Source organism: Callithrix jacchus, chromosome 15 (assembly GCF_049354715.1).
Source record: "Callithrix jacchus isolate 240 chromosome 15, calJac240_pri, whole genome shotgun sequence".
NCBI lineage: Eukaryota > Metazoa > Chordata > Mammalia > Primates > Cebidae > Callithrix > Callithrix jacchus.
Window position 1 is genome coordinate 52774363 of NC_133516.1, and position 10638 is coordinate 52785000.

Below are 10638 nucleotides of genomic sequence, written 5' to 3' on the forward strand. Positions count from 1 at the left end.
AGGGTGAGAGGTGATATTTACTGAAGTCTGCTGAATATTAATTGTGACTGACTTTGGGGGTAAACATTGTTGATGCAGCAGTTATAAAGACTAAGTGTGGTGCAAGGAAAATCCAAATCTCCGGCATTAAAAGGAATCATCTTCTCCATATTTCTAGCCAGAGGTCTACCAAGCTGATCTTTTACTGATCAGCAAAGGTAGTAACACTACATTGCAAACACATACCTAAAATTTGTATACACAGCCACTTCTATAAACCCTGGAGGTAACTGCCATTGGAAACGTTTTCATATTTTTCCATGAGCACATTGTTTAGAATTCATCATCCATTCTGAGAGTTACCCAGGAACCTCAATTCTACCACCCTAGCTCTAACTTTCTGGTTTTGTTTGGTTAGTGTTAACTAACAGATAGTATCATATTCTTGAAAGAGTTTTGGACTTTAAATCAATTATAGCTCTAACACAAACTGTTTTAACAATTACAGAAAGAAACCCACTAGATTCAGTTTTTCTTTTTTTTAGGCAAAAAGGCTAAACATTCACACCTATTGAAACCACACCCTGTCTACAGCGGCCGTCTTGCATTTATCATACTAACTGAGCCTTCCAGAAGCTTTCACATTCTTTATTACTACTTATGCCATCATCCCATGAGCTCACTATCCCCATCAATTTTCACGGCATCCTTTCATTAAAAGATGAGGGTACAAACATTTAGTATTAGCAACTATATTCCAGCATTTCCTCTTAAACTATAAATTCCATGAAAAGCAGATTGAGGCATTCAAGCCAACGGCCCACTAAAATTTGGTTGACAAATTAAAATTTGTGTTGAAATATCAAAAGAGATTTACTCTCTAAAAAACTTTCCCAGTGGGTATGGAATGAGTATCTAGCATAAAAAGAATGACAACGGCCTAAACGTAAGAGAAGTTGCTTGTGCAGGGGTCATTTTAATCTATGAGTTTGTTCTGTACAACGGTGGTAGAGGGTAAATGGTGTGGACAGAGCAATCACACTGTACTGTGTTCAAATCCTAGCTCAGTGACTCTCAGCACATTACATAACCTTTTTAAGTACTTAGTTTCTCCTTCTAAATATGGAATGATAATCTCTGAACTCTGAAGGGGTGTTCTGAAGATCAGACACGTTCTTGCACATAACAAGCTTAGCAAAATGACTAGTGCTTTATGAATGCTCAACAATTTTCTTTTTTTTTTTTTTTTTTTTTAAGAAAAGTGAAATCAGTCCGGTGTATCTAGACTTCTACTGGCTGACTATATGTTTGAAATCTGGATCTGCCTAACAGGGGTTCAATGGAGTTTGCCGTAGGGCTAACTGGGAAGAGAAATAATTTTGATCATTTAAAGAATGGTACCAAAAGCGAAGGAAAGATGAAGCCCACTTCTTATCAATTTGTTTCAGGTTCTCACTGTATCTTCCCCTCATCTTGGGCAAATATTTTTCTACCCTTTGGCTGAAATAGGTCATCTCCTCTTCGATTAGCCATAGCCTCAAATTAGGTTTGAGATAGTCTGGGCTGCAGAAGATCAGAATTTCTGTATCGCACCCAAGCCACTGATAACTGCCAAAGGCGAGGAGCTCCATTCAACATCCTCAAAGACACACACTGAGATTAAACTCATTCTTTTAACAGAGAAAAGGGAACATGGTTTGGGGTTCATTTAACATCATCATTTTCTATGTTGTCAGAAGGACTAATCATTTCAAGGCCAATTGGCGGTTCTCACTCATGAGAAACAAAACTCTGCTGAAATAAATGAAAGGCTTTTTATGTGTAAAAAGGCTAGAATTCTTGAGGACAGATGAGAAGGAAGGGTGAAGACACTCCTTTGATTTAAAGAGGCTACTGTGACTATTTCAAGTCCCTTAGGTCTATTCTGTTTTATAACTGGGGAAACTGAAGTTTGCAAGGTAAACATATCTGAGGTCAGGGAACTGGGAAGGAGGAGAAGTAAGACTAGGTTCCCAGTTATATGATGGTTTGTCTGATTTACCACACTAGTGTGATTCTAAGAATCACCTGAAACAATAACTGAAATTACAAGTCTTAGTCTCTCTCTCAGCTGTCATGCTGAACTACTGCTCCCAGAGTTGGGCCGGATTTTAAATTATGAAAAGTAATATCTTTTCAAAGAACCTCCATGGAAGAGGGGACACAGAGTTTTAACAGGTACCTAAATGAGTGGATAAGTTCCGATTACCCCACACAACGATGATTTCCAATTTAACCGACTAGGGTTTCACCTAAACGTGCTGGAGCCAACACTCCAATGGTGAGACTGGGAAGTAGGTATTTTTAAATAAGGACCCGAAGTGTCCAAGTTAAATCAAGTTAAGCGGGAGACACTACTCTCTGCCATGGACTGAGCAGGCCTTAAAACTTACAGGTTTCCTCAGTAGTTTATTATGCAATGATCCAGATTAACCTGATTTAGGCAGAGCATATTCAGTTACTTAGGTAGGGTATATCCAATAACACAGGTCTCTAAAGTACATACACTCAAAAGAAGAAAACAAGGGGGAGAAAAAGCAGTGACTAGAAGGAGCAGAACTCAAATTACTCTACCAAACTGAGCATTTACCAGTTATTTCTGATCTGCCTTGTAAAACTATGGCTTCAGAACTTAGTACCAGTGAAAAACTTTTAAATGATTTCTTTCACACCAACTACAGCATTCCGGTGGTGGGCAATATATGGCTCATTTCACCCCAATCGAAGAATTTCCCTACTTTTATTGTACCCTGCCACCATCTTAACATTCCTTACATGTTATTATTAAAGACTCTCTTGACATTTAAAGCAGACACACACTAATACTCAGTCATAGTCTAGGAATTCTAATGCTCCCAGAGTAAGGCAGGATTTTAAATTATGAAAAATAAGTGTCATGGTTTTCACAGAAGGACATAGAAGTGAGAAACCCAGAGACTCTCTCTTCTTTTTCTTGGCTCCAGTCACAAAGCAGTGGCAATAAGGAACTACCATGCTGTTAGGCCCTCTCTTTCCCTGACATGCTCTGGGCTTGTGGAGGGAGCATCAGGAGGCTCTGGGAGGCCGCTGCTATAGGAATTGTCCTGAGTATTGCCTCGAATAGGGTTAGACAGGGCCAAAGGGGGATACATTACAGATAATAAATTTGTTAAAGTCAGAAAGCTGGTGTGAGATTACAAATAGCACCTCTAATGGTACAGTAATCACATGTAAAGTTTGTACGGTAATTGATTTGTGTTAGGATTAATGTCTCCCTCTGCTACTGAAACTTGTGCACTTTTCTCCCTGCTGACATTTTCTTAGAGCTTACAATTCCTGGTGTAGATGATTTGGGAGATGTAGGAGTGATCCCGGAGTCACCGGACTCCAGCCTTGCTGTGCAGCCATGGACTGTCCAGGACAGAGCTTCACAAGGCAGATGGGCACGGCCCCCAAAGCCAGGTTTTAAAACGAACTCCTGCATAGAGACACAGTGATCCTCTGGATGGAAGCGTAAGGCAGGATCCCACAATCAAAGGAGTACAGGCTACAAAGGCTGGCGTAGCCTCCTAAACCTCAGTTTCCTCATTTGGAAGGGGGCCCTGAAAATTATTTCTTGGCTCTAAGAGACCAGTGATTTTTAAACCACCATGGATTTTTAAAACACCACGAATATCCTCTCAAAGAAGAGAAGAGACACTACATTAAACACATGCATTAAATGTAAGACATACAATGATTTCCGGTATTACATTTTTCTTTTAGAAAGAGACTATGGGCTAGGCACAGTGGCTCACCCCTGTAATCCCAGCGCTTTAGGAGGCCGAGGCAGGCAGATCACTTGAGCTCAGGAATTTGAGATCATCCTGGCCAACATGGTGAAGCCTGTCTCTACTAAAAATACAATGACTAGCAGAGCATGGGGGTGCATGCCTGTAGTCCCAGCTACTTGGGAGGCCGAGGCAGGAGAATTGCTTGAACCCGGGAGGCGGAGGGCACACTTAGCCAAGATCACGTCACTGCACTCCAGCCTGGGTGACAGAGCGAGACTTCGTCTCAAAAACAACAACAACAACAACAGCAACAACAAAAAACCAACATGACTCTTAGAATCAAGGAAATAGGGTGTTGTCTACTCACAGAAGGACTGTGAGGATTCCAAGAAATTGAGAACATAAGGCACCTAAGACAGTTCCCTGGCATGCAGCAGGAGCTCAATAGCTGGCCAGTCAAATGGTTTTCAAGCCAGATGAAATAATTATAAGCAGAAAGACGGGGCATTCAATATGCCCTAGCTAGTAGAGTAGGATGACCAACTCCTCCCAGCTTGCCCAGGACTTTTCCAGTTTTGAAACTGAAAATCCCAACTCCCAGGAATCCCTTCAGTCCAAGAAAGTAAACCGGGACAGTCGGTCACCCTATTTCGTGTTAAACAGACAGATGAATTTTAAGAGCAATATATTCTTCCCACTATTCTTTCTTCCTCATCCTACAATCTAGGCAACGTCTTCCGTGGCTCCCTTGGCCTGGAATGTCCTTGCCAATGACCCTTTCCATTGTCACCTCCCCCAATGCCTCCCCTTGCTTTTAGAAACTCTACCTGGAAGGGAAGTTAACGGCATCCTGGTCTAGGTTGTGTATTATAGCAAGAGGCCACGCCACCTTACTTATCTGCATCTGGTGCTCTACGTAATAGATGCTTAAGAAGTAGTGACTGAATGGAATCAAATCATTAAAGAATAAAAGGCTCACACACCTCCACCCCATCTCCTGCCAGGCAGGTCAACCTTGGTTTGCTTGATTCCTTTTTCCCTTGCCTCCTTTCAATAGTCCTTTTAAAGGACCTATAGGATGAGGAGTTGTAGGAAGCATGTCCTGAACCTGCCCCCATGACACATGATGAAAACATCAGTGTATCTTCATCAGAGAAAAAATATAGCAATTTAGCAATGTCACATTGGTCACAGGACAAATCAAAACCAATATATGTAGTCAGAAATATGTATCTGTACCACTGTCTCAGCTTCCTAAGTGAAGTCAATTCTGTCAGACGTTTTCCTTGCTGTCTATGAAATCAGATGGTTTCTCCTTTTCCCCAAACAGTATTACAGTCCAGCCACTGCAACTCTTTGTGACATCTCATCTCTAGCTTAGAGACTGGAATAGTTCATATGAATGTCCCACCTATGAGGACCCAAGTAATCTGGATTCATATGAATTTAAATCCCTAGGCCCACATCCAGTAGACAGTGGGTGCCCAATATCGTGGAAGCTTCAACTGTTTCCTTATAATCTTGGCCACGGCATTTCTCAGTAGGCAGTTCTTATCCTTAGCATCTTTCTGAGGCTAAGAAAGTTCCTGTGTCTCTGTCTCTCTGTTGTGGTGGGGGTGGAAGGGAGGACTGCACATTTCCTAACCTATATAAGACTATGTATACTGATTATGGGAACTTTTCTCCCCTCCAATTCTAACTCATCTCCTCATCTGTACATCCTTCCAGAAGAATCTGTCAAAAAAGAACAGATGAAATCTTATTACATTCCCTGACTTCAAAAAGCCATGTATGTCACTGGTCCAAATGATTTTTGTGGGGTCTGTCTCACTCTTAGGTGTCTATGTGTACAGTATAAGGACCTCACATACTTTTCACGGTTTATACTTTTAGGCCCCAGGTAATAGCTGGGGTCCATTGGTAAAATGTTTAAAAATGTTAACTGTCTTTGCAATAATGAAATGCAGTAAGAAATGTCTGAAAAGACTCAGAAGGTCCACTGAGATGTCTTCTTGACTCTTCTCTCAATAAGACCAGTAGAAGGTTGTAACAAGAGAATGAAATTACCCAAGCCTTCTCTGTTAAACATGCTCTACATAAGCATTCTACTGCTGAGAAAATATTCGCCATATATTTTACATCTTTCAACAAAAATCTAACAAATACAGATGTACCTTACTGTTTGTAATTGAAATTTCTTTTTTTTTTGAGATGGAGTTTCGCTCTTGTTACCCAGGCTGGAGTGCAATGGTGCGATCTCGGCTCACCGCAACCTCCGCCTCCTGGGTTCAGGCAATTCTCCTGCCTCAGCCTCCTGAGTAGCTGGGATTACAGGCACGCGCCACCATGCCCAGCTAATTTTTTTGTATTTTTAGTAGAGACAGGGTTTCACCACGTTGACCAGGATGGTCTCGATCTCTTGACCTTGTGATCCACCCACCTCGGCCTCCCAAAGTGCTGGGATTACAGGCTTGAGCCACCACGCCCGGCCTGAAATTTCTATTAAAACTTTGGTTTTGTAAATCAAGTCATATTTTAAATATACAGGAACAGGACAGCTCTCATGCACAGTGCTGATTAGATAGTCTAAGTCAATCTTCATAACCCATTGTCTTTATTTAAGCCTGGCTGCCTGAAATCTCACCAGTTCAGCCTTAAAGGCTTTTGAGTTTAATTCAAATGTAGTATTAGATAGATAGCTCTATGAAGGGGAACATCTGTAGACACTATCCCCTATGGCTAACAGTAGTTATTTTTGAAAAATTGCATCGTTTTCCTTTAGGGAGGTTTGACTGGTAGATCAGAGACACAAGGACCTTCCATTTTTCATAAGAGAAAAGGTTTTCAGGGTTTCGATTCAAGGGGGCTGTCTAGGTACACAGGACAGCTCTTAAGTGACCTTCACCAGCTTTGGTTGCTTCTACTGCTACTGTGCCCTCTGAATTCTCCTGTGGAATCCTTTTGTGATGATCCTCTAGGTTAGATATCATGAGCCTCCATTGATGTATGTGGTAAGATCCAATTTGAGCTTACTGGGTTTGTTTGTATGATGGGGGCACATGTGTGGTCTACCCTCTACCAGTTGTTAACACTTAAGTACCATGCTGCAAAGGGAGGTCTTGAGAGTCTGGGTGGTAGGGGAGATTCTGCCTCCTCCACTCTAACACAGCAAGCCTTGCCCTCTGGGAATTGATAAGAACGCAACTGCTCTTTCTTGCAGTGCTAAGTGGTGCAAATGTTTTTCAAATTCAAGTTAATCAATGATAATTTTATAACATACTTTGAGAGATACCTGGAGGTTCAAGTTTTTCCTGGACTGATAAATGCTTTAAGAAAAGCAAAGTAGCCCTTGGGTCAGTCATGTGCAGCGCCTCTCCTCTAACGGAGGCGACGTACCAGTCTGTGGCTTAGAGAATAAGGGAGGGACGATGCCAACAGGAAATAGAAATAGGCTGTTTGAGGACAAGCACATCTCTAAAGTATTCTTGCTGCTGGAGGGATGTGATTGCCCCAATAACTCAGATTCTATAAGCACAATGGCTGGTAGTCAAGTTAAGTTAGAAAGTATGTTTCTAGACATTGGTGCGTTAAGTGGCAAATGGAATAGCACAAACCTAGCAGTGCTGAAGTGCAGAGAATGGGGAAGCCTATAAAGAATAGATTCCTTTGAGTACAACTGTACTGTGTCCCAAATGCCCCCTTATGTGCTAGGGTCTGCAACTCAAAAGACTCGTAATCAAATCCTCGAGTTAAGGCTTCTCTTAACTCTGTCTCAGGGCAAGGGTTCTTTAAATACTAAAAACTGCTAACATTTTCTTATCTACTGCATCTGATTGAATGTAACTAATGGATACAATCTGCTTTGGCTTGGCCCCTTTCTAGCATTGAAACTCTCTTTTGAGTAAATTTCTAGTTTCTCAAGAACTCATTAGTGTAAGCCAGCACTGCCCCATGAATGGACAATCTCACTAGAAAATTATTTTGTAGTCTATTCTTCCTTCTAGAGTGTAAGAGCTTGGAGGTCAGCTTTATCTGTTTTAATCACTGTACTTTGCAGTAGCTCCAGCAAGATGTCTACTATCTGACAGTTCTAAGTAATGCTTGCTAAATGAGTAAGTGGACAGATGAATGGATGGGTCGGTAGATGAATGGATGGAAGAGTGAAAAATGAATATCCCTTGTCCAGCTTTCCATGACCTCCAAAACTGGCAAGTCCTTGTTACACAAAAATGCTAGTAGAAAAACTTGATCCATGTGGAGACTAAACTAGTTGTATACACCTTGGCTAAGAAGGAAGAGAGAAAAGGGGTGAGCAGAACTTGAAGCAGCCAGAACCTAAGGGGACAAGTTGCTAATATTGTAATACAAATAGTTTTTCTGATCCTCTTCACCAGGGGTGCTTGGCAAACTTCTGTAAGAGCCAGTTCATAAACATTTTCAGCTTTGCAGGCCATGTAAATTCAGTTTCAATTACTTGACTCTCCTATTGTAGTGCAAAAGCAGCCACAGGTAATAAGTAAATGAGTGGGCATGGGTATGGCTGTGTTCTGATACAATTTTATGTGTGGACACTGAAACTGGAACTTCCTAGCATTTTCACCAGTCATGAAATAATATTCTTTAGATTTTTCCCTTAACCATTTAAAGTATGAAAACATTCCTTAGCTTGTGAGATTTGGCCTGAGGTCTGTAGGTTGCTAACCCCTGCTCTCAACAAGGTCTATCTCATCACTCTGACAATTCCCTCAAGCTTTGCAGAAACGGAACACATCAGAATTAGCCTGTTCCTTTGTCCATTACAGCAAATTCCCCAACAAAAACGTTACGAGGAACACCACGGGTAATGACCATATTGTACTAACTTCTGGCCAGGTCATCTTTGGTGTCGATCACAAGCTGAAAAACCTGCCTTCTGTTTGATTTAGGGCTGAAGGATAAAAGGAAATCTAGAAAAAATGAAATCTATAAAAATCAAAGAATCCTTATATTTGTACTACTTCTAGGCCACACCCACCAAGAAAACAACATGAAAGCTGCCAGGAGATCAACACTTGACTTACTGATGATGGTCTAAATCTTTTCCTTCTCCTGACCTCTTTTTGTGGAAATAAATGCTCAGTTCTTGACCAATGAAACAATGGCTGAAAACACAAATCTGTAGTCTAGAACGGCTACCTGACAACCCACGACAATTCTAGTCAACAATTTATTTTAGCCCATCAAGAATTTAATGTTATCAAATAAATAAATGCAGGAGCTTGTATTACTTTATAAATACCACCACCAACGTGTACAAATTCAGGTAGGAGTAGGCATGGAGTTTATTCTTTTGAGTCCAGTTTGTCAAAGGCTATGTCTTAATCATAAAGGAAGTGTCGAGGTGGGTTAAATCTACTTTTTGTTTCGTCTCAATAAACATGTTAAATTTAAAGATGTTTCCAAAGACATTTTAAAATGTTGAGATTTTATGATGTGCCCTTTTCTTGTATAAATATCTTACTGTTCTAATAAGTTTATATCCCAAGTTTGAATGAAAAAATATTAACTGGCTAAACAAAAATAACTTTTGAGAAAAATCCTACTAAAAAATGTAATTTGTCATATAAGATAATAACTAATTTAAAAAAATCCTTTCTATTCTGAAAAGTCACAACAAAAAGTTTAAGTGTGTTTTGGCTGATTTTTCTCTGCAACTATTTGAAGCTGTAAATGACTTAACTCAGTAAAATTCCAAATGTAATTATCTTCTGTACTTAGCCCAGGGCTCTCCATATATCTCAGCATTGCTGTCTTGCATACAAAATAGGCTTTTCGATGGCTGGTAACAATATAATGTACAACATTGTTTTAATTTCCCCTAGTTGGCTAACCTCTTGCCTACACTAAACCAGCCAGAGGAAGAAGCCACTGTGAGTCATCAAGCACTCAAAAGCATTTTGGAACTCAGCTGCATAAATGGGGTTTGCAGGGTCAGGCTTCTGCAATTGTACATTTTAACAATCTCCATTTCTGACCCAATTTTTACTTTTAGAAACTAATTTTCTATTAATTATACTGAGAATGGAATTATTGTTAAAATATGGTAGTTTATCAAGTTATACCCGGAAGTAGAAGTCACATTAAAAAAAAAAGTCCCCATCTCTCATAATTGTGATCCCCAGGAAAATCTGCAAAGTGTACCTTCCCTAGTCATAAAGCACATTCAACATAGTCTAATGTGTTCCTAAATACTCGATTATATATATATGAAATATATATATACATTCTATTTTAATATATCTGATTATGTGCACATGTGTTTAAGATGTGCACGGTAAACTCTCAATTATTCTTAGTGGTAGAGAGAAAAAAGGACAATGCAAAACGAGAAATAAACCCACATATAACTTCCATTGCAACTTTGGAAAACACGGCTTTGTGTGCACTGCCTTGCCCAGTCTTGGTCTCCCACACTCTTTCTCTCTTCATTCACATTCATTCTCTCAATCTCTCTCTCCCTAGCTTGTCTTCCTAGCTCCAGTTTAATCATATGAGCAATGTCGAGGACTTACACCGACAACAGATAACCAGAAAATTCAAAGGAGAAGAGAGAAGAGAGGGAAAGAGAGAGAGAGATGGAAACATTCAAAGTGGTCACTGAGAGTTGGCTGCATACACACAGGTGCCCAGAATTTGGAAACTTCTGAGCAGCAGTTCCAAAGAGTGAACTGAGGCTGAACCTGCCCAAAGATGTAAAAAAATAAAATAAAATAAAAAAGGACAATGACAGGTTTTGGACCTTCCATTCAATAATGAGTACACAGGAACTCATTACAGAACACTACAGAAATTTGGAATTTGAGGCATACTGAGGTAAGATTAAAAATAA

General features: G+C 40.2%; 1 protein-coding gene across 28 annotated transcripts in view; it reads right to left on the minus strand.

The window, feature by feature from the left end:
• FOXP1 (forkhead box P1) overlaps nucleotides 1-10638 on the minus strand; it is a 635694-nt gene that overhangs the window by 33020 nt on the left and 592036 nt on the right. The gene's annotated exons all lie outside the window — the stretch shown is intronic.